General features: G+C 32.5%; 1 protein-coding gene across 12 annotated transcripts in view; it reads left to right on the forward strand.

The window, feature by feature from the left end:
* LOC148284958 (echinoderm microtubule-associated protein-like 2) overlaps nucleotides 1-25,390 on the forward strand; it is a 212,707-nt gene that overhangs the window by 122,245 nt on the left and 65,072 nt on the right. For 2 of the 12 annotated variants that reach the window (XM_088232270.1, XM_088232346.1), the window contains exon 1: nucleotides 24,664-24,866. The exons of 9 other annotated variants lie outside the window; for them this stretch is intronic. The gene's annotated coding sequence lies outside the window, so the exon portion shown is untranslated. Of the gene's footprint in view, nucleotides 1-24,663; nucleotides 24,867-25,390 lie in introns of those variants that run through there. One more of the 12 variants, XM_088232277.1, reaches the window with a different exon arrangement.

Below are 25,390 nucleotides of genomic sequence, written 5' to 3' on the forward strand. Positions count from 1 at the left end.
TTGCGAAATTATTTTTTAAGCACTATCGCAGTTCAACTCTTAACCAAAAGCTTTCAAGAATATTACTATGCTCACCTTTGCGAATATCTTTTTGTATGCCGCAGTATTTTCATAACATGAAAACATTTATCAGCCTTGCCCATAAAATGCGCCAATCTTATCCAACCTCTGGTATTTAATATATCTTCCAAAAGCTTTTGATATTATTTATAGCTTCATCGGGTTTCTCGGAGGTTTGACTTAAAGCTTGTTAGAATAAATCGCGGCTTCTCAAATCACTACTAATATTACACCATTTCGATCGTTTTCCAAATCGTCGGTATACTGATAAAACCATCTAAATGACAATTTGAGAAACCAAATTTGAAATGCAGCCATAGGTCTTTTTTCGAGCTTTATCAATTGATTCAATTCCCGGGGTTTAATTTTAAAGCATCCATCCATTTGAAACCATTAATTCAATTAACCAGATGTTTTTCTTATTTATTTATTTTGACATAAACGGCATAAATTGCCTGTAACATATATATGTACATTGAACATAAATATGAAGATGAAAAAAACATATGTACACATTTAAATACGTAATAAAAATTATAAAACTGCATAACTATAACAATAGTAACAAGTTAATTCACATAAGTAACCAAAAATATACAATAAATTTATTGAAACAATTTAAAGGAACTAAAATTGTTTAATGAGTATGTATCATGCACAGAATATGTTGAAAATACTTTGGTTAAATAGATGTTTCTCCTTATAATAAATAATGAATGCATTACAAGGGTTTTTCTGTAACCAACGAAACATAAAGTGGGAGCAAAATAATATCACAAAAAACGAAATAAATAGAACAGGAAAATGATACATTAAAATACGAGCATAATATTAGATCTTATAGTAAAAAAAAACGCAAATTAGAATTATAACAGAAATCACTAGAAAATATAATTAAAAGAATGACACGCATTACTTTTTTTAATTTAAAAAAAATGATAATCATAAATTTCATAAAAGATACATGTTTTTTAAAAATTCTAAACGTATCTACTTTTACACATCTACTAATTGTTATCACTGTAACTCTTCAAAAAAAGAGACTAACTCTTGTGCTTGGAGAGTGACTTACTTTGATAATACTTATCAAACCTTTCCGAGCCTCAAGGAGAAAAATAAATCCGTGAGTCCTGAGGGGGGTACCAGAAATAACCCACCTAAAATGTTATAAATACGTCTGAAAAATATCTATAAAAATGTCAATTTGATTCTCATAATAGTGTTTTTAATACTGTTTCATAGTATTACTATTGCGAGAGAATACTGTATGACATAGCGCTGCTTTTACTTAGACGCTTTGCTTTGAACAGCACTGACCTAATGTCGTGTTACCTGTTAGCGTGGAGGTACAGCAGGTAGTTAGGACGGGGAATGCATGTAAAATGTATGGCGTGAAATCCGGTTTCTTGTGGTTATAGCTGGAAAAAAGCAACCAAATAGCAAAAAGTGTTGTGGAGGGCATTACAAACAGCCGTGAGGTTGGCAGAGCCGAACACCGCTTTGGCCCGCCACGCGTAATCCGATGCAACGTCAGCTCGGACAAGTTAAACGTCGTGCATCGGAAAAACATTTACATTTCATCTTTGCATTTCGTGTCGCCCGTCCACCAACTCCTCGCCAAGTGTTCGCTATTGTTAATTCCTTCTGTGGAGGGCACCACCAACAGCCGTGAGGTTGGCAGAGCCGAACACCGCTTTGGTGATGCCTTCCACAGTATCAAATTTAAGCGATGAATTGTAATGTTTAGTGTTTGCGCGGGGGGAAAGCAACGACGAATTAATGTGAATTATTATTGAAGGAGTTCGTAAAAAAAAAAATTTTTTTGTACATATTCTTAACACTATGGGGTCGGATTATGCATAAAATGGCATTTATTTATTCATACAAACATACATATTACAAGAAAAAATAACCAATCCCTAACTCTATAAAGCCAAGAGCCCTGCGTTGATGATATACAAAAAAAAAAATTTAAATAATATGCACCTGGGGCCCGTCAGGGTTAACTTATTTGACATAAATTGTAATGAAAATGTAAATTTAGATGTGTCTGCAAAACCCACTGTACATATTTACTATTTTAGTGCTATAACTGTGAGTATGAATGATATTTTTTTAAAAATGTATCCTGACGAAGAGGGTACGTCTCGAAACCGATAGATATTAAAGAGCCAGTAAGTGGTTGTATACAAATATTGACTTACATTTACTAAAATGTTTTCCAGGAATTTTAACGCTTTAAGTATTGATGATATAGAATAATATTTAAAACCTACTAGAGTATTCAAATATTACATCTAAACAAGTCATATTTTTTGTTTAAGGATCCTGAAATATTTTGCATAATTTGATGTAAATTATTGGTTAGGCTGGATTTAAGCGATGTGTTTTGTATAAATTAGAATTAATACATCATAATTAGAAATATAACATTGCCAGGTGCAATGTATTTGAGTTGTAAGATTTTTGGTTCAAGAAAGACCGGGGCCCCGATGACAATGAAAAGCTAGAGTTATCCTCAATTGTCCATAAAGTAAAATCCAGTTTTCGTTAACTATTCATATAAATATTTTTTTGAAACATGTCCAGTTTCATCGTTACATGTTACTGATGAAGAGACAATACATTTTATGATGAAGAGACGACAGACAATAGAGACAACTGATGAAGAGACAATACATTTTAAAACAAATATTCACAAATTTGTACATATGATCGATTTCACTTTATAAATAATGAGGAAATTCGGTGTTTTTTTATTATTATTTGTTATTGCACTATTAAACAAAGACAAGTTTTTGTTTGTATTGTATTATCAGCGCTATGATCTTTTAAAGTTTTGTGTTCTTGAAATTATTTATTTTTTTGAAACTTGTTCAGTTTTATCGTTACATGTTACTGATGAAGAGACAATACATTTAATGATGAAGAGACAATAGACAATAGAGACAACTGATGAAGAGACAATACATTTTAAAACAATTATTCACAAGTTTGTGAATATAATGCGATTTCACTTTATAGATAATGAGGAAATTCAGTGGTTTTTTTAAAAATTTGTTATTGCACTATTAAACAAAGATAATTTATAATTTTTTTGTATTGTATTATCAGCGCTATGATCTTTTAAAGTTTTGTGTTTCTGAAATTACTCCGCGAGTGACGTCTTAAGTTCTTTTCCGCTTATTCTCTGTTAGTTCTGCAAATCGGTCCGTTGACGGTAAGCAAACCGGAAATCTTCCACAACTCTCTTATCATTGGTTGATTCATATGCACTAGTGACGTCGTTTAAAGTAGTCCGTTTGTATTAAAATATTATTTTTATTATTTTTTTCGTACATTTTCCAGAAACTTTGCGGTAAGATTAAACGCTCTAATTTTTACCGCGCGTAAGAAAATATTTTTGTATCCAATTTTCCGTAGGGCCGAAGTTCCTAATTGAAGGTAACTCCGCCAACTTCCCATCGTAATAGGGGCAGGTTCTTAATTCCATGTTTTAGACACAAAACCAAAGGGAAAATAACATTCTACTGTCCTCGGGCTATTAGGTACTTGGTAAATATGTAGGGGCCGAGCGCTCTCACATTTTCAGGTTTAACCAGTGGTAATTTTTTGACCTATTAATTATTTTGAATGAAAACTGAAAAAATATTAATATGCATGCAACTGTGTATCATGCATGTTTATATTTTTGAGCACTGCTGTTTAAGTGCATTGTCCATGCATTACATAATTCCGTTTCGTTCTTAGTAGATAATAACAATAATATGCTACTATGGAAACCAGCGCACCGTGACTGTTCTCTTTGAGTATGCCATTTTGTAAAATTCTGCTGCATTTAATACATGTTATTACATAGCAATTTGTCTTATTCTACTTAATACTGTAAGTGGTACAAATATACTTTAGTTTAACACTCCCTATATTTGTAAATATAGAAATATAAATCTTTGCAAAAAAATAGTTATAATGTCTTTCATTTGCAAGGCAAACCTGTCATTGGCCGATACACACCGAGTTACATGAGTATTTCCTCAGATCTTCCAACTAAAAGTTTTTATGAAGTTTGTTTAAAGAAGTCCTCCGCCTTTTTTTGGGTAATCTGTCAATATAACTTGTTCAAAATATGCTTATTTATTAATCTTACTCGAACCATGATGTTCTAATTAGGAGATATCTTGAATCAATTTGGATGTCGATAAATATTTTTTAAATGTCCTTCCCGTTTTAGTTCCAATACTTACTTAACTAATATTTATTTGTATCAAATGAACGTAGTTTTGCAGAAGGCAGCCAGTTCACAATTGAGATATTGGTGTTATCGGGTGCAGTAGGGTCAATTATATGTTCTGTTAAAACCAACCAGACCGTTTATTTACAAAAGACTGTATTAATCACCTTCTGAAAATTGTGTACATCACAAAAACGGCATTTCTCAATTCGCAGAAAACAGCCACAGAACTAGAAAAATCTTATGGAACTTTAAAAATCATTAAAACTGGTCAAATACATAATAAAATTCTTGTTTGTGATATAAAAAAAAAAAATTATTCTTTGCTTATCATTTGTCAAAGTCAAAAATATTCCAATTGTTGTGTAAATTTGATTATTAATTCTTTTCACAAAATTGCCATTACCAACTAATTTTTTATTTTTTTTAATTGTCAAATCTTTACCGCTGGATAGTGGTGTCACTGCTGTCTTTATTGTCAAATTTTGCTTCGCACTCAATGTCAAATTAAGATTTATTTATTTCCCTTTCATATTTAAAATCGGCTACTGTGATAAATAGTGGCCACCTCCAAACGATTTAAAATTAGGATAAATCGCAACTAAAGCAGAAAGCTCTCACTTGAACATAATTTTCATCGTTTCTGTGCGCATATATGTACCGCGGGGTGCGGGTCCCCTCGATACCTATCGATCTACGTACATTAAAACTTGAAACTACAGGGTCGATATTGCATCTTCGTTATCGCTTGAGAGAAATTATCTCCAGCTTTACCGTCATAGTAATGTATGGATTTCGTATCTTTCGAATGTAATCGCCCCCCTGGCGTTTCCATCGAAAATTTTCTTTGTGGTGTGATTTTATGCATAGAAAGTAAGAAGGGTCGATTTGTTGATTCGTTTTGACCCACATACATGTAGTGATAAATCATCATTATGACTATAAAGCGCATACTCGATTTAATCAATTTGCCTTTAATTACAGACCACACGGTGTGGTGTGATATAAGCGTACTCTGCATTTACCAAGAATAATCGTTTCCACTTTTGATTATCTTTTGAGCAAAACTATTGACTAAAAAATGTCCATAACGCACACCGAAACAGGTTTTTTGTTTTCTTTGAACTAAAACTTGTAACCAAACAGTGATTTCGGGTTTTACCTGTCTTGAAGGTCAATAGAACAAGTGTAAAAAATCTGCTTATGATTTTAAATCACTCATATTTTTAGCATTTTATTTGTGATATTACATATTCACCATTGCATAACACGACACTGTAAAAAAACACACATAAACGTGGAGAAAAATACCATTACGATCAAAATATTTTATTCATTTTTTTTTTTTAAACCAACTTAACTTTTAAACACAGTTCTACATTTTATTACTTTATATTGTATTTTTTTTTTTTTATACCAACTATACTTATTAACACTGTTCCTATATTTTATTTCTTTATATTGTGTTTTTTTTTTTTTTAAATCTATGTTGTTTATATACTCATCTTCTTTTTTTATACCAACTTTACTTCTTACTTCTTAACACTGTTCTGTTAATTATGTTAATGTTGTTTATACATTTATATTTTGTAAAACTTTCATTTATGTAAAAGCCTTATGGGCGTGAAAAAATAATTTTAAAAAAATAAAAATAAAATAAAAAAAATAAAGTTACACGAAATATTTTAAAGAAGAATCTACATACTTACATGTCAATTTTTGCTCTAGCAATACACGGTAGGTACTTTTTTTCTCTTTTTTTACTGTTACCTTATTCTATACCAGCAGGCGTATTCTGTCATAATTTCGTTTCGTAAGTTCGTTCGTTCGTCATATATTCATCCCATTCCAACGCAATCAAAATCATATTTCGCTCTCGTTTCCTCTCGTAGGATACGAATGAATTTACGAAACGAATAATTCACAATATAAGGCCAGTGGCCTTTGAGAGATATACCAATCTCGTCAATTTGTCATACATAATTCGAAAACTTTAAATATACTTAATTGGCTAATTCAAGAAAAAAGTAAACCCTAAATATTAAATAATTGACGGAATAAGTGCAATAAGGAAGTGCAGGGGTTTTTTTTTAAATATTTTTTATTTGTTAATATACTATCCAACAGCCAACCAAAAAAAATGTTTTTCGTATTATCAGCGTTATGATTTTTCAAAGTATTGTAATTTTGAAATTACTCCGTGTGTAGCGTTATAAGGTTTTCTTCCGTGAGTTCTGCTGATTAGTGAATTGGCTTCTCATAAACCGGAAATCATTCACAACGCTCTATCATCGGTTGATTCGGAAGAGCTAGTTACGTCGTTCAAAGTATTTCGTTTTTATTAAAATCATTTTTATTATTTATTTTCGAACATTTTCAAGATACTTCGCCTTACAATGCAATGTTCTAATTTTTACCGCGCGTAAGAAAACATTTTTTATATCCAATTTCCCGTAGCACTAACTTCCTCATTAAAAAAATTACCTCGTAGTCTAATGGTCAATTCATTTGCCTACCATGCAAGAGGTCTCGGGTTCGATTCCCAACATGGTTGACATTCAATAAAGTGGAGTTTTTACACTTGAATATTTCAAAGTCCCTGGATTGGCATCTGACTCCTGAAGCATAAAACTAATCTTTTTACTTTCATTTAATGAAAAAAAGATCGATATATGCTGCAATTGGTGCATCAATGCGGTGTCCTATGCACCATTAGGTACGTACAAGGAAATTTAATGATGATGAAAGCGTAGACACGAAACATAGGGGAGTGCCGAGAACAGAGTAAACGGTGCACTTAAACCAACATTCGAGTCCTGGTCCCAACCCTGATGTATGGGAGCGAAGTACGGACTTGGAAAAACTGGGATGAAAGTAGGCTGAATGCTGTCGAAACGCGATCTCTCAGGCGAATGTGTGGTAAAACTATGTACGATAGGTGCACAAAAGTTGAGATCCGTACGTTATGTAAGGCTGAGGTAAGCATTATCGACAAAATCAAGAAAGGCGCTCTGCGCTGGTTTGGACATGTAGAACGAATGGACGGCAAAAGAACGGCTAAGAATATTTGCAATGCGAATGTTGATGGATGCAGAAATAGAGAAAGACCGAGAAAGACATGGACATGACACTAAATCCAACAAATAATTTAAGATGGACATGTTAAAAGTCGAAATAATCGTTGCGCGTGCATGAGAAGATGTATGAATTTAGATGAAGCGAGATCTGTATGCAAAGATAGAGTGATGTTGCGTTCCATTCTCTCTGCCTACCCTTGTGGGGAAACGGCGTGATGGTCTGTTTATTTTGTTTGTTTGAAAACGTTAAACGAAATATCAACAAAGTGTGTAAATAAGTTGAAATCAAAATAATGCAAGGAATACAGGGTAAATTTTTCTCTCTAAGCCCTAGCATCTTGCTTCAGTATAAATATTTTTGAAAAAAAGAAAGATACTGAGCTTGTACTGCAATTTGAAAAACTTCTTTTAGTGAATTTTTTTTAAATCGATCGAGTGTAAATAATAATAATTCGGTAACTAGAACTAAACTATGAATATTCGTCGCAACATCCCAAAATACCGCTGAAAATGTCCATGTGCTGCGTTTTGAATTTTAAAGTCGGGTCTTTGTATGTTAGACTGTGTTTGCTATCGCATATTGTGTACTGGCTTTGGTCAGGAAATTCTGCGCGCAATTTATGGACCTACCTTTGTAAATAACGGTGAGCTCACCTTTTACATGTTATGTAACCTTGGTACACCCTGGGAGGCTCATCAATCAACACGTGACATCTCCATTATTCCCTTATATATCCGATGAATTATTTCTGCACGTAACGCTTTCCACCAACTTCCCATACAAATGTGCAGGGTCCGAGATTTCAGAATAAACAATGCTAATTTATAGTTATCGAGTTTGTTATTTACTCTGCCGTCATAATATAACTGCCGTTAGTTTGGATACACTTATTTTATGAGTGTAGCTGCAGTGTATTAATTATTACTTATTACTAGATGTTCCACGTAAATAAATAATGATCCGAGAGGTACCCACCGCACTACCACGTGTTGCGAGGTCAAAGGCGTCTCTTTTAAGCGAACAAAAAAATATGGATAACTTTTGCGCTCCTTCTTGCCCCAGCGCGATTCCAGAACCTCAAACTCCTAGGTTCTAAACAATATCTTATTTTTCGTATTGGCAACATAACTATTTTATATTAACAATATTTTGAGTTTGTCCAAATTTTTGTAGACAAGGACTGGATTCAAATCCCTGGGGAGCTGTTTATATTAACATATTACAACAGAGATGAAGAACATTTAATAGAATGTAATATAGAAGTCTAGGCATCTATAGGGATTATGACCTATCAATGGCTGGTTTAAGTGGCCACTTTACACACTATGTAACATTCACCATTCTGCCCATATTCGAACATCTATATTCCTTCAATTCTTTTATCTGTTGATGATTGTGAAGTTAAAGAGCTGAAACCTTTATTTATATATAAAATATTATTTTTTCAATTTCTATACTTCTTCATGGACCAGGTGGATTTATCAACAATATTTTGAGTTTGTCCAAATAAATAAGATTTTCAAGAAGAAGAGAAGTATAAATAAGAAACTCAGGCGTTGCCTAGTATGCAGGTGAAATAATTCAATTAGATGAATCTCACCCGCATAAATAAAGGTTTCAGCTCTTTAACTTCACAAACATCAACAGATGAAAGAATTGAAGGAATATAGATGTTCGAATATGGGCAGAATGTTGAATGTTACACAGTGTGTAAAGTGGCCACTTAAACCAGCCATTGACAGGTCATAAGCCCTGTAGATGCCTAGACTTCTATATTACCTTCTATTAAATGTTCTTCATATCTGTTGTAATATTTTATATTAGCCCAGTGACGAGCAACTTGCATCGTCTCCTTGCTACATCCTAATGGTCCATAACTATGGGCGCAAAGATGCAATATGCAGCTTATGATATGAAACAATGAAGCTGATAAATTGTCTGTTGAGCTCCACAAACGCTCTGATCCGCTACGCCCTGGTCCACATGACCCCACTTTTTAAAGTTGTCCTTAATTTTCTCGACTCCTCGGTTCTCAATCCGTTAAACGATTTCCAAGCATAGAATTTGTGTCGGAATGTTTTCACTCAGTTGGAAAAAAATACTCGGAGATGCTTTCCATTAAATCGTCCTTAGCCTCCTTTAACTTTTGCCTCCAACTCCGCCTTTCATCAGTAGACATTTTCCAATTTGTAACTTATAGAAGCTGTGCTGCATCTCTTTTTACGTCATCCTCTCACGTCAGTCTGGATCTTCCAATCCTTCTAATACACCCTGGATGTACAGTCATGACTCTCTTAATTACTTGCGCATCAGGCATTCTTTGTACGTGTCTAGCTCATCTGAACCTGGGCACTTTTATGTGTGTTGGGATACTAGGGTCTTCATATATACTGTACAATTCGGGGAAGAACTCTCTATCAAATATGTCTAGCATCCCAGAGGACCCTACTGCCAGTTTAAATGCTTCACATCCATACGCCAATACAGTTTTAATAATGGTCTAAATTTTCCGTTAAATAGGGCGTGTGATTCATTCAAGCGAATTTTTAGGAATTATTTTTATTTTATTTTATTTTGTTCTATTTTATTTTTGCACCACAACAGGCCAGCAGGCCCAATTACAATGGTGAATTACATCACAAACCACCCAGGCTTGAGAAATATCACATTGAATTTTTGTGTTCTCACCGGGAATCGAACCCGGAACCTTCCGTGAGTGAGTCAAGCGTCTTGACCACTACACCAAGAAGGCCGCCTCTATGTGCGACTCCAGCTTTTTCGGGACTCTGTTTTCTTTGTTTGTTTTTGTTTTTAATTTACATAGTTGTAATATTCATATAATTTAAAACATCTAGTAATTTTTCTATTTACACATTGATAAATCTTTAAATTTTGAAATAACCGTATTTTAACTCAACAAAAAAAGGCGGTTTGACCAGCACTGCTCAATAGAAAGCCGTTACAGATTCGGGCGATTGAGCTTTGGGGATGAATTGTAAATAAATTTACTTAGTTAAGGTATCATCAAATACTTATTGAAATCTAACATCAGGGAGACTATTGTTTTAAATTGCATTTTTTAACAAATAAGATTATATAAGTACAAGTAAAATATGTTTTTAAAGTTGAGTAAAATTGCTAGGAGCTTTTTCTGTAGTCGTTGCTGTAGATTTGAGTTACAAGACGTAGCTTCTCTACAGATTCATTGAAGTAAAGCCAAAATCGGGAGGATTCTGGTACTCCTGGTAGCCGCAAGATGTGTACTATCAAAATGCGTCTTTATTTTTAGGAAACTAGCAACGCAAGAAAGCGAAGTACCGTTTTTTATTCATAATACCCCCTATGCGTTGTTTCACATTTTATCAACCGAAATGTGCATCTAATGCAATCAATCGTTTTTACTGTTTTGCTGAGCTGTCAACGCGATATTTTATTTTTTAATACCTGTTCTACTGTACAGTTGTTCTACACAAGAGCGATAGTTACTACGTCACGGAAGATGAACATAGTAATTGATATAATTATGTAACACGACACACATATTATTATAGAGATATGCACTTACGTAAGTGTGAAAGAATGCACTCATAAAATAATTATCATTTTCACAACATTTTTGGAAGCAATTATTTTGTTCGTAAATTGTTTATGAGTTTTATGATTTATCTACGATTATTTGTAAAATTCAACCGTAATACATAATTTGACGAATTTACATAGTATTTATTACGTATTTAGAAAGTAGATTGAAATCATAGATTAATAAAAAGTGAGTAGATGTTAAAATTATGTAATTTCAGGTTACTTGGAATATTAAACATTTATTTGGTAAATGGCGAGCTTTCCATATAATATTTCCAACACAATCTTGTTGTTGGGTCATTGCCAATATCAAGAGTATATAAAAACTAATTATCTCGGTGTAAAGTTCAAATTTGGATTTCAAAATGTATTCAAATTGTACCAAAGCAGCTTCAACATAGCTCAGTATCTGTCTTTTGCAAGATATTTTGTGTTTGTCATTTTGGTAGTGTACACTGCTTAAATTTTTGCGACATTGACATTGGCCGATATTAAAATGTAACGAGCTGTTGTGCGAAACAATAGTGCACATTTTCACGTGCGTGTACAGCCAAATAAAACAAACTTTCATTTCAATTAAAAATTTTCCTTGATGCCAAATTTATTTATTATGCACTTTCTTTTACTGCTCCGGCCATTTCTCCGACAGTAGCAAATCGTTTCTTTTTTTGTGTGTTCTGTCAGTTTAGCAACATTCCTGTCAGCGAGGAGACATGTTCCTTGAATACTAAGTGACTTGCCATTAACGTAAACTCAGTTTGTTCGGAAGTATAGTGAAAAATACGTTTGTCTCTTTGTAAAATGCCGTCCAAACGTGCATTACCCTCAAGGCTGTAGTCTGCAAACGATAAGGGCAGGTCGAAAGGTAATAAAAACGTAAATAAGATGTTGTTATAAATTAAATATTACAACCATAATTACCTTCTTTTTTTTAAAAAAAGAGAAAACCATTATATAAAAAAAGGTTTTAACTAAAGTTTTTTTAATATTTTTTTTTAAAGTATTACCGAAGGCATGATTTTACGTAGAAATGAAGAAAAATATCACAAAAATGTATGTGATTTAAAATGCTTGTATTTCTTTTCAGAATCAAAAAATTAAAATTTCGCTGCGGCCACTTTCATTTAAAATTTATTATTATAGTATAATCCTGCTGCGCAATCACATATTTAAATTTCACCGGTGTAAATATGGAAAATATTCCAAAATTGCTATTTTTTAATTTGTTTATTATGCTATTTTATTGCATTCTGGCGGTTGGCAAGCCAAAAGTCAAGAAAAGCAGTCGCCATTGTAATTGTAATTTAATTTTCTCTTTTTTATATCATATGCTCCTTACTATTTTGCGCATGCAATATATTGTATTTTTTTATAGTTAACGCCGATTTTTCGCCAGTGAACTGTATTTATTTACGAGGAAAACAAAAAACAAAACGACACGAGTGTTGACTTAGAGATTACACACGTGTTGACTTATTAAATATATAATAAAATAAATAAAACAACTTTGTTTTTAACCACTAATTTTTATTTTTCACCGACCGGTTTCAAAGCAAACAAGCTTCTTTGTCAAGGTTTACGTAACTAAACCTTGTTTGCTTTGAAACCGGTCGGTGAAAAATAAAAATTAGTGGTTAAAAACAAAGTTGTTTTATTTATTTTATTATAATGAATAACCACAAAGTTGGTGCTTCAAATATAAACTTTATGTTTATTATTGTTCATTGTGATCGCTCAAATGCTTAGCATGATTTTAAGCACGTCGATAGTTATTTGTGATTGAGCTGCAGATACCTAAGTTTAGTCTAAATTTGAAATGGCGTAATCTGCCCGTCTAAAAGTAATTATATTTTAGTTACATTAAACTTTTAAGTATATTTTTTAACAGAAATACCTTAAAAAATATTGTTTTTATCAAATTCATGTTTTTTTATTTATTATTGCGCGATTAAAAAAACATTCGTTTTAAAATGGCAAAATCGTATGATTTCCTAATTTTGCGTTCGTTTTACCAGGATTACAGCCTTAAATGTTAAGGCCCAACAATTGATGCGTCACAATTATTACTTTTCAAATGTCCTTTTCATTACTGTTTCCCTTTCATATTTGTATTTTGGTCGTGACTAAAATGAATGACTTAAATAATACTGCTGAATATTTCAAACACACGTATTTCTCTTTTCATTCATATCTTGAATGACCTTACTAACAATATTCATATTGGAAGGATTAAATCTAGGTCGAACTTAAGAGTATCAAATTGTTCATGAGTCATACGGTGCATATTATAAGTGTATCTAGTCAATCTAAACCCAATCGATACATAGTCTAATACCCGTATGCGGAGACAAAACTTAAGGTGAGGAAAGTTCATTCTAATTTCAAATGCAGAGAATAACCCAAAGGTGAAGACAATAGAATGTACTTTCCTCACCTTAAGGTTTGTCTCTGCATACGGGTATTAGAGTTTAGCATGACCAGTAATACAGAGGCATTAAAGGTGGGTATCCACTATGCTCGCGCACCTACTGCGCTCTGCAACTGCTCCTACAACTGCTCCAGCAGCACAATCACAAATGACTATCGACGTGCTAATTAGCGGCGTGATAACAATTTTTCACCGTGGTTGTTTATCGTATGCGCGGTCACAATGAAACATCCGTGAAAGTTATCGATCGGGATTATTATATTTTTTTAATATTTATTTATTTTTTTAAATATTTTTATTTTTTTTATTTAGGAGACATACAGTACAGTTACAAAATTTAATATTTTACACAATTAGACTTAACTTTAGTGGACCAGTGATGTTTCTATATTATAAAGCAATTATATGTAAGGTTAATTATGAAAGTATAAAAAAGAGAAGGAAAAAAAACAGAAATGAAAGTTGTTTAAATATTAAAATTTAAGTAAAAAAAGATATTTTAAAGTTTGTAGTTTGTAGTGAGTATTTACAAATGGAAATAATATTAAAAATGAAGAACATTTGTAAGAGTAATTAAAAGTTAAGAATTGAAATAAAGAATGAAAAACATGCTCAGATGTAAAAATAAAATAAAACAGTAATAACATTTAAAAAACATAAATATACACATACATATTTTAAGGGATTCAAAGAAACGATGAGAAGAATCTTTTAGCGAAATATAAAACAATAAGTATAAGTCAATTCAAAAAACATCTTCAAAATTAATGACACATTATAGTAAGAGCAGCAATATTTTGATTTTATATACATATATAATATAAGTAATTCAAAGTAGTTTAAAAGTATAAAAACATGCCAATGCAGCAGAGAAAAAAGAAAGAATAACAAGTATAGCAAGTAATCTTTAAAATTTGAAAAAGCAATATTGTCATACTTTAACTTGATGCTTGGCAACACCTAATATTAAATGTCAAAATTAAAAATATTTACGTTTTGCAACGCATAATCAATCAAATATTTGAATTTTACCCTTGTAAATATGGAGAATATTCCTGAACTATCAAAACTCTTTATTGCTCAACTGTTCGCCCTCTTCTAGAATATGCCTCCGTGGTCTGGTCTTCATTTTATGTCAATCGCATAAATCACATTGAATCAGTCCAGCATCGCTTGCTTCGAAAAATAGCGTAGATGCTCGGACTAGAGAGAGATAATTATTCTTATGCTGAAATAGAGTCAATGTTAAATATTTCTAGTCTACAAAAACGTAGAACTAATATTGACTCCACATATATGTTCGGCATACTAAATGGTATAATCGATGTTCCATCATTACTGGGACAAGTAAAATTCAATATTCCGTCTTGTAGATTGAGAAACAATGAAGTACTGTTCATCGATCAGCATAGAACAAACTATGGCCTTAATTCTCCAATGACCCGTCTCTGTTGTATTGTTAACTCAAGACAAGATCTGGACTTTTTTGGTTTAAGTTTACAACAATTTAAACGAGCACTAAATAAATAGTCCAGATCTTGTCTCGATGTCCCTTATGTTTGTCAATGCTTCTTTTATTTTTTAAAAATGTTTTGAACTATTCTTTTATTGTAATATTTAAACTTTATAAATTGTATACATGGACAATGTCCGTTAATAAATAAATAAACTGTAAGTAAAATAATTTAGTTTTATTTTTTTTGTTCATAATTCATCATGCTATTTATTTGATTTGAATCAAATTGAGAAAGCTATTAAACGAAACAATTGTCGAAGGCGTTTGACGTTTTGCAACGCGACCGCGATAACTTTAGCCTGTTCATAATTGTTCGTTGTGATCGCTCAAATACTTAGCACGTTTTTTAGCACGTCGATAGTCATTTGTGATTAAGCCCCTGGTAGTAGGTACGCTCGCGAACGCGGAACGTGCAACGTCGCACGCTCCGCGGCGAGCGATCCGAGTCGTGTCGGTTTCAGCGCGAACACAAAGGGGAGCAGGAGCTCAATCACAGATGGCTATCGACATGCTAAAAAACGTGCTAAGTATTTGAGCGATCACCACGAACAATCATGAACACGCTGAAGTTAAAGCGGTCGCGTTGCAAAACGCCATAGATAAGTTCCGTATCCGTAGTCCGTGGTCAAACGTCAAATCAAAAAAGTCAACACGCGTGTAATCTCGTGCCGGTTTGTTATTTCGTTTTCAAGTTACAAACAATTACTATGGCGACTGCTTTTCTTAACATTTGGCTTGCCGACCGCCGGCTAAATGCATCGAGAAAAATTGAAAGAAGGCGTGTGCGAGATTCAACCAATCCTCTTGAACTGACCGAAGTTGAATTTCGTTTTGCAACGCGACCGCGATAACTTCAGCGTGTTCATGATTGTTCGTGGTGATTGCTCAAATACTTAGCACGTTTTTTAGCATGTCGATAGCCATCTGTGATTGAGCTCCAGGAGCTCAATCACAGATGGCTATCGACATGCTAAAAAACGTGCTAAGTATTTGAGCGATCACCACGAACAATCATGAACACGCTGAAGTTAAAGCGGTCGCGTTGCAAAACGCCATAGATAAGTTCCTGTGCGAGATTCAACCAATCCTCTTGAACTGACCGAAGTTGAATTTCGTTTTGCAACGCGACCGCTTTAACTTCAGCGTGTTCATGATTGTTCGTGGTGATCGCTCAAATACTTAGCACGTTTTTTAGCATGTCGATAGCCATCTGTGATTGAGCTCCAGGCGTGTTGCATGTAAAAGTGCGCATAGCGTCTCCATTAGAGCAGTTGCAAGAGTGCGGAGCGCAGTAGGTGCGCAAACATAATGGATACCCGGCATTAAGAGACTTAAGCTAGGGTTTCCTAGGACAGCGGTGCCCGTATCTTAACGGCCGTAGTGAACGGTGATGCGGTAGGCAGCCGTCGTAGCGGTGAATAGAGAGTGGTTTTATTTTTTAACGGTGTTATAAACACCATTTTTATAGGAAACTACTCTCTAGTCACCGTTACGACGGCTGTCAACCGCATCACTGTTCACTACGGCCGTTAAAATACGGGCACCGCTGTCCTAGGAAACCCTAGCTTTACTGATGTTTGCCGGCCAACTAATGTTCCTTAAATTTTTTTATCTACTATGTGAGTGATGCTGTCATGGCAACAGAAAAAACTAAACTAATTTGAAAATTTCAGCATATTCGAGTTGAGAAAAAACCTATGCATTTTGTACTTTCAAAAAAATTTAGAGTTTTCAAGTTTTTCCTCCCTGTTGCAATAAGTTTAAATATGAACAACTCCCTAGGGAGGAAATCCAGCCAGTCTGCAAGCATTTTGACATACTCAAACATTGTTGAATTAACTACCTTGCAAAAGAAGAAGTATAAAAATTGGAAAATTGTTTTCAGGCGTTGACTAGTGGGTGATTTGGTTCAGCCGGATGAATCTCACCCGCATAATAAATGTTCCAACTCCTTTACTTCACAAAATTCAACAGATGGAAGAGTTGAGGAAATGTGGATGTTTAAACATGGGCAGAATGGTGCATGTTACTTCACTCAAACCAGCCAACAACAGGTCATAAGCCCTGTAAATGCCTAGACTTCCATATTCACTTCTCAAAAATGTTTTCCCTCTCCGTTGCAATAAGTTTAGATTTCAATGAAGTTTAGTTTTACACTAGTGATTTCTGGATTTCGTAAAAGTTGTATTTACTTATTGAGGCTTCCCTGACATAATGCATCAAGTCATTAAAACAAGTTGCGGGATAATCGCATTTAAAGCCTTTTTATCTATCAACGCATTATTTCTTCCACAATTTTCTTATAATTCAATTTTTTTTAAAGAGTAATCTTTATTCTAAGCATAGGATAAATTTTTTAATTCACTTCTTGTACCCATATTTAAAAATATTTTAAATATATCGAGGCTTTACTGACAGCCAACAGTCAATAGCCAGTAGTTTACAACAGTCAATAGCCTTTATATATTTCAAATATGTTTAAATAGGTTCAAGATGTTTTCAAATTTTATGCTATACCTAGAATTGAAATTACTCTTTTAAAAAGAAAGAAAATTGTGGGAGAAATAATGCGTTGAAATAATAAAAATGCTTTAAATGCGATTATCCCGAAACTTGTTTTAATGAGCACAATAAGTTTTTCTGGGTTATTATGATGTAACATCAACCCTGATGATGGACGCTGTAACGCGATCCGAAACGTCGGTAGAGAGTACGAACGACACACGGCATAATAACCCAGAAAAACTTATTGTGCATCTTAACGGCCGTGAAAATCTAAGAAGTTTGTTTTAATGACTTAATGCATTATATGTCAGTAAAGCCTCATTTAACTTCAGCCAGATACCACTGCAAATTACACAGAAACCTAAATAATATAAATTTGTCATTTTGACGAATGTAAGGGTTTTTTTTTGATAAATAGAAAGTTTTGTGATTTCTTAAGCCATAAATGTTCGTTCTTATTTGTAAAATTATACAATATAGGTTTTTTTTATTCTGCATAGGTATGTATTCATATTTTATTTATTTTAAAGAAACAATCAGTCGACAATGATTTAATAACATTTTTTTTAAACACAGTTTAAAGACAGACCAGCAAAGTTTCTAAATAAAAATCATACATACGTATTATTAAATTGTGTTACAACAAAAGGATGTGTTTATGTGTATTTGTATGAGAGTACGTGTAGATGTGTGTTTATGTGTATTAGTGTGAGAGTAAGTGTTCAGGCGTGTGCATCATTTAATAGTAAGTGGGATCGTATCGCAGCCAGAAATAATAAGTCTTAATTTATTTTTAAATAAATTAAGGGGCATATAAAATATATCAATAGATGAAAAAAAACATTATAGTTAGAGCAAGAACGATAGAGGAAAGAGTTTTGTGCATAGTTAGTGCTACAGACTGGCAGATAGAAAAAAATATTTTTTTTGTCACGCGAAGGGGGACATTAAGATTAATTTTGGAGAGTAGGTTAAGAGAGTCTACTTTATTATTTAATAATTTGTGTAAATAGCATAATTCAGAAACAGTGCTTTTTTTTAAGGGTAAAAAATCCATCTTGTTTGGCAGATTGGCTGTAACTACAAAGTACTTGTGTATCCAAATAATGTAATTATTTGCGCAAATTTCATCCATCAAAGTTTGTACTGAATATCTCAAAACCCCAAAACAAATCGTTAAGCGGCGAAACTGATATAATTTTGACTCATTTTTTTATTAATATAAAAATATCATTTAAGATTTATTTGAAATTCCTTAGATATTTACTTCAAATTCATAAATAATAATATTCAAAGAGCAAAAACCGTATCTACAGTGGTTTCAGATATATTTTTTATGATTAGAGTATACATAATAATAAGTAATATAGAAAAAAAAACAATGTCGATAAGACTATGATATCATTTTTTTTACCAAGTCTAATCATATTTTCTTTTGTTTTTTAAGACCTTATGATTAAGTTGAGTGGTTTAAAAAAAAAATATTTGTTTGTTGAAAACAATTTTTTCTATTAATTTTTATGTATCGTATTATAAAACCTATGATTTATAAAAGTTTTGTATATCTGAAATTATTCTGAGGGTGACGTCTCAAGTTCTCTTCGGCTTTTTTTCAGTCACTTCTGCCGATTGGTCCGTTGACGGTAAGTAAATCGAAAACCTTCCACAAATCTTGTATTGGTTGATTCGTATGAAATATTGACGTCATTCAAAGTTGTTCGCTTTTATTGAAATATTTTTGAATTTTCTTTTTGTGCATCTTCCAGAAACTTTGCGGTATAATTAAACGTAGTTATGCAGAAAGCAGCCAGTCCACAATTTTGAAAAAATGAGATATTGATGTTATTGGGTGCAGTAAGGTCAATTATACATGTTCTGCTAAAAACAGCCAGACCGCTTTCATACAAAAAATTGTTTTAATCACCTTCTGAAAATAGTGTCCATCACAAAAATGGTATTTCTCAATTTGCAGAAAACACCCACAGCACTAGAAAATCTTAACGTCTTAATAAAAATCTTAATTTAAAAATCATTAAAACTGGTTAAATGCATCATTAAATTCTTGTTTGTTATGCAAAAAAAACTAATATATTCCTTGTTTATCATTTGTTAAAGTCAAAAACGATCCAACTGTTGTGGAGATTTGTTTCTTCACTCTTTTCACAAAGGTGCTATTATCTCAGTTTCACTTTTCTATGGCTAGCTGCTTTCTGCATAACTACGTTCAATTTAATGGTCTAATTTTTACCACGCGTAAGTAAAAAAAAATTGTATCCAATTTCCCGTAGGGCTGAAGTTCCTCATTCTCAATAGTAAACTTTCTTACTGTATAAATAAAAAAATAGACGCGAAAGAATTATAGGTGGCAACTTATGTAAAAAACGTAACGGTAAAAAATACTTGTTTTGAAACATGTGTTTTCCACTTGTTTCTATCGTTTTATAAGTACATACGAGTACCTACATACTAGAAATAGGTTTATACGCGGTGTAATGCTTTAAGAACCGTTTTTGATTAAACAAAGTACAATTTACTAAGAGAATGTCCCGATTTTTTATTGTAATGCAAATGTGAACAAATACGTTTTTATTACTTAGTAAAACGACAATAAAAAGCCACATGGCACTTTTATTCAGTTTAGGGGGCGTTGCACCGTAAGCGCATGCACGAACATTTATCAACAGTAGTTATCTAAACCGTTATCTTTTATGATAAATTTGTTTATTTTATGTTTTTTTTTATTAAAGGAAAGATGTATGTTTACAAAACACCAGTACCTACGTCTATTCGAAGAAAGAAAAGAAATATTTGTCAATTTTTTTTTTTAAATAAGAATATACCTTCGACCTACCGTTAGAGAATATCTAATTCCATTCCGCTCCATTAAAAAAAGGCTTCGCTTCGTCTACATTTATAAATCTTTTCTTGAACGCTTGCCAATTGTTCCGACTTTTCTTACCACATTTTCGCCTCGGTGGCGCAATGGCTAAGACGCTTGACTTACACACGGAAAGTTCCGAATTCGATTTCCAGTGAGAACACAAGACTTGGAATGTGATTTTTCTACCGCTGAGTGCTGTGTATTCACTGTTTTTCTTGTGTATTCAAAATTAAATAACTTCAAAATACTAAATATCTATAACAGTGTTAGGTACTCTCCAAGCACAAGAGCTATCTAGTCTGTTTTTGGAAAGATACAGTTTTAATGATTAACTAAATATATAAAATTATACAGTTTTGGTTAAAAAAACGTTATAAAGTATTTAAAAATTCTATAGTTTTATTTATTTATTTATTTATTTTTCGAGCTTCTCAACCGCTAGCTCTCGCTAAACTACCTTTAAAATCAATATTTCTCGTCCACCCTGCCCGGTGTCGAAACCCAGGACCTCAAGAACGGTAGGCAAAGACTATAAGTACTACAATCTGAAACGAACTTTCGATTTCCTTTTTCAGGATTCTTACCTGAGAGTAGTCGAGTCAAAAACACTCGTCTGGTTCTATTACACACACAGAACTGAATTTTTCATCCGCCTGGACACAGAGATTCTCCACCACATAAATATTTATTTTGAAATAATAATAAATGTGGTGCACTCATAGTGCTGCGTTTTATTTCAGAATCGTTATTTATGTTACAACTTCAATTTTTGTATTTTTAAATACGTATATTATAAAAATAAATATAATTAAAATTTTAAAAAACGTCTGAAAATTTGTAAATACTTCCTACTCACTGATTCGTTCATTTACGTTTATTTATGTGGGTAAGATTTATTACAAATTATTTCACCTACGCATCGGTGAGGTAAGGGGATCAATCGTACGCTTGAGGAGCCAGTTTAGTAACAATAAAAAATTGCTTTGCTACCTTGTATACAAAAATGTATACATCGATCCTCCCGGTAATCGAACCCAGGACCTCAAGGAAGGTAAGCGAAAGCGTATAATATTACCACAACCGCCACTATGAGATGGACTTATCTCCACTAGATTTTTTTTATTTTTTTTTATTTCACTTTATGTACATTGGCGGGCTTATTGCCAAATGGCAATTTCTTCCAACCAACCAATAAAATAAAATTTTAATTTGTATAATTCAAGTTACAGAACATATTCAATAGGAAAAAAAAAGCTAAAGATATATAAAAATAGAAATAAACGTATGTGTTTATAAATTACCATAAATCAAAACTATTACTCAATGGGAAAAAGGAAAAAAAGAGGAAAGAGGTAAAAGGAAAGGAGGAGAGATTAAGGAAGAGAAAGGAGATGTTTCTTCAGAGGTGATTTAAACAGAAATAATGTAGTAACATCTTTGATGGTGGATGGGAGATGATTCCACAGTCTAGCCGCGTGGACACTATATGGCACTATATATTTTTAAGGATGTTTATCTGAGAGTAGTCATCGAGTCAAAAATACTCGTCCCGTCCAGGATTCTGGTTATATTTCACAAACAGAACTGTATATTTTATGTTTAATGATTTTTTCTCTATTATGCAATATTCCTTATTGATTTTGAGGCTATTGAACCTTTTCCCTAGCCTCCTTTGTAATAAATAATATTATACTCGTATGTTCGACTAACTTGAACTCTCTGATGTACTGAATCGAGACCTTTCTATTGCAAATTCAGGACACGAATGTTAAATAATTCAACTTTTTGGCACCTGTCCTTAGTTATTGCAAGACGGACTTTCGGGATCGATATTTACAAGAGCGCAAAGTGTTTCTGAAAGGCATTTATTTATTTGCATGAATATTTTATTCTTTATTTATTTACGGACATTGTTAATTACTTATATTGTAAATGTTATAGTTATTCCCACGTATCTGGTATATTTAGTGTAGGGTATTGTTCCTATAGAACCAACCTTTTGAACTTTTTCAAAGATGGTGAATGGTAATTATATTTATTTATTCATGCATTTCATAATATTCACAGTTTTTTTTTTCACTTTGCCCAGCTGTATGAAACAGTACTTATGATTTTTTTGTTGTATTACTGTAGAATGTTTTATTATTTAAACTTTCTACTGAATATGCTGTATAATGTTTAGGTTAATTTTTATAATATAAATCTTGTTTAATTTTTAGGTTTAATTTTGTTTTACTTAAATCTTGGGTATAAGGAAATTTCTGTTTTTTAAAAGATGCCACTCGGAATTAAGTTGTTACCCAGAATCCTTTTCAAATTTGTCATGTGTTTTTCCATTCAGTAAACATTTTTTTTAAATGCGTATTTTCTTTCATTAATCTAATTGTATCGCATGTGTTATTTCAATTCATTCTTTCGTTAGGTTTATTATAATACTTTGATTAAATGATAGGTAGATCGCACGGACTCTGGACAGTGAATAGTAGATCTCTGGTCTGATCAAGTTGACCACCTTGCTTTAGACGCTACAAGTTTCATGGCTGAAATCGACCTTGACTAGAAAACGACAGGTCAAAAGCCCTGTAAATGTCTAGACTTCCATATTCCCTTCTCAAAAACGTTTTCGCCTTTTTATTTCATGCGCATTAATAGTTCTGTTTTTAACTATGAGAGAAAAAAGATATCTAGCTTAGGAGCTCGCCGAATATCCGGTATCCGGCCAAATCACTATCCGTTTCATAACTAGTAATTATCCCACGATATTTCTATCTTAAAAATACTATGGCAGGGAACATCGTGATACGACATAACACATTATTCTTATATTCTATTATATTTGTTTGATACGACATTTTCCAACGTTAGGCTTTATTTATGCACTTAAGAGTTAATATTTGCTCTTAGTATAAATAAAGTCCGCATGCAACGTCAATAAAACTATAACACCACAGAGCAATTATCTTGTCTGTTTACTGATTTTGTAAATCAAACAAAGTTAAATACTACCTGTGCTTGATCATTCATCCAAGATGTGTTTTTTTATACATACACTTAAGTGTTGTAAACGTCGTACTCAAGCATATATGTACACATATATATTTTTAATTTACTTACTATCTTACAGCCTACATAATTGTGTTAATCATAATATTGGTATGCAATTATGTACAAGCTGAATTAAATAAAAAATAATTCGTTTCCAGAAGATTAATTCTTTCTGTTCAGTTTCTTGTAAATTTGTTTCTTCATTTAACTGCTGTAATTGGCTTAGTTCGTATAAATAAAAAATAAATTACTAAAACTTTTTTTTTTGTTTTCCGTGGTATTTTTATGTATTTTTGTTTAATTAAAATTCAAATTAGTTTTCAAACTGCTGATAATTTATTAAAACATAACCTATTTATTCTTTCAAATAGTCTGAAGATGCCCATTAGAGGGTGAAAGCGCTAATTGGTCAAAATAAATAAGTGGAAGTGTACCAAGTATTTTTTAAATTAATAACTTATATGGAAACATAAGTTATTACATCATATTTATTCTTGTTTTCTCTACATTTTTCAGCAAACTTAACGCATCAATAAATTTACAAAACATTGATACTTGACTTGGGTAGAGAGAATTAAAAAAAAAGTTTAAATACACTTCATAAAAAATAAAAAGCATACTAAAGAATTATAATTGATTGATAAATTCTGCAGTTGGTTGTCATGTTTTTGTTTATTTTGTTTTACACATAGAAATGTCTTAAATATAATCTAAAAATAGTTGTACCTAGTTTTAAGGCAGAAGGCAAAACATGTTTGACCGCAATGTTAATGCTTTAGATATAAATAATAAATCGTAATGTTTGTTAAAAAAGTATACTTTCATATTGTAAAACGTTTACCACAAACAACACAGATGTGCGAAAAAAAGACATTGTCATTCTTTTATATTTGATCTTGAAAGGGTTTTATAAAGGCTGTAAAAATATGTAAAACCAGCCCAAGTATCAAATTATATACTTTTGTACTTATCCAGTTGTGATATAAATCGTATTTAAAAAAAAAATCAAACCACTCTTACGTAAAATTGAAGACAATCACATACTTCGTTATTCAACGATCATGACGAAATAGTATTTTAGTAAACACGCCCAAATTGATAATGGTTAAAATATAAATAACCTCGTTCCATATAATTCATATTCTTCACCCAAAATCCGCCTAATCATTTCGTCTTCGTCAAAATTGCGTTGGAAATTCTTTCCCCTTGCGAATAGGCTCTTGAAATAATAGAGGGGCGATTTCAGTTGGCGGAAATCGGCTAAGGTACTGAAGGCGCCGGCGTCGCGGCGCCTTTGCTACGTGCGTTGATAATTCAGTCGCCCGCCGACAGCGCCGCACAGCTGACGGCGAATACCGGGAAGCGTCGCGTCATCCGCGTCGGTTCTGTGTTTTTTGACATTTCCCAGCTGAACTCGGCCACGTTTTGCATTTATTGTGATTGTTTTATTTAGCCAAACAATACTTTTAATATGAATGCTTTATTTATTTCCGATTACGTCATACATTGCGAAATATTCATTTTGCGGTAAAATCAACTAGTAAGGCACTGTGTCAATGTTTTTATGCAGATATTAAACGTACGAGTATGTGAGAGAATAAACGATTCTATTATTTTTCAAGCCACGATTTTCTAATGTTTTCATATAATTATTTGAATAATGGATGGAGCAGCGTCCTTGAAGTGATCACTCACGAAAACGGTGCTTTATTTTAAAAAAAATGATGTTATTTATCTTGGATTGCTGAGTATTGTTATACATGTAAATGGTATGATGTATAAATAAAAAATATTGCAACCGTAAATTTTCCTTGGTTTCGCTTTGTAGTTTTTTATTTTGCGATTGATAATATCTGAAAAATATTATTTCCGGCCTCGCCAGTTTACTATTTAATTAAACAGTTTATTTCTTATCGCGTTTAAGTTTATGTTTTTCAATGCAGGATTATGTTACTGTTATCCTCAGCTCAAGTCCCTGGCCTATGCGGTCGATTGGCTGCTCAGTATTCGAGTTTATTGGATTAATTATATTTAACGTTGCATTAATACGTAACAATAAGGATT

This window comes from Micrasema longulum, unplaced genomic scaffold, assembly GCF_059751315.1.
Source record: "Micrasema longulum isolate JH-2025_06_02 unplaced genomic scaffold, ASM5975131v1 h1tg000073l, whole genome shotgun sequence".
NCBI classification, from domain to species: domain Eukaryota; kingdom Metazoa; phylum Arthropoda; class Insecta; order Trichoptera; family Brachycentridae; genus Micrasema; species Micrasema longulum.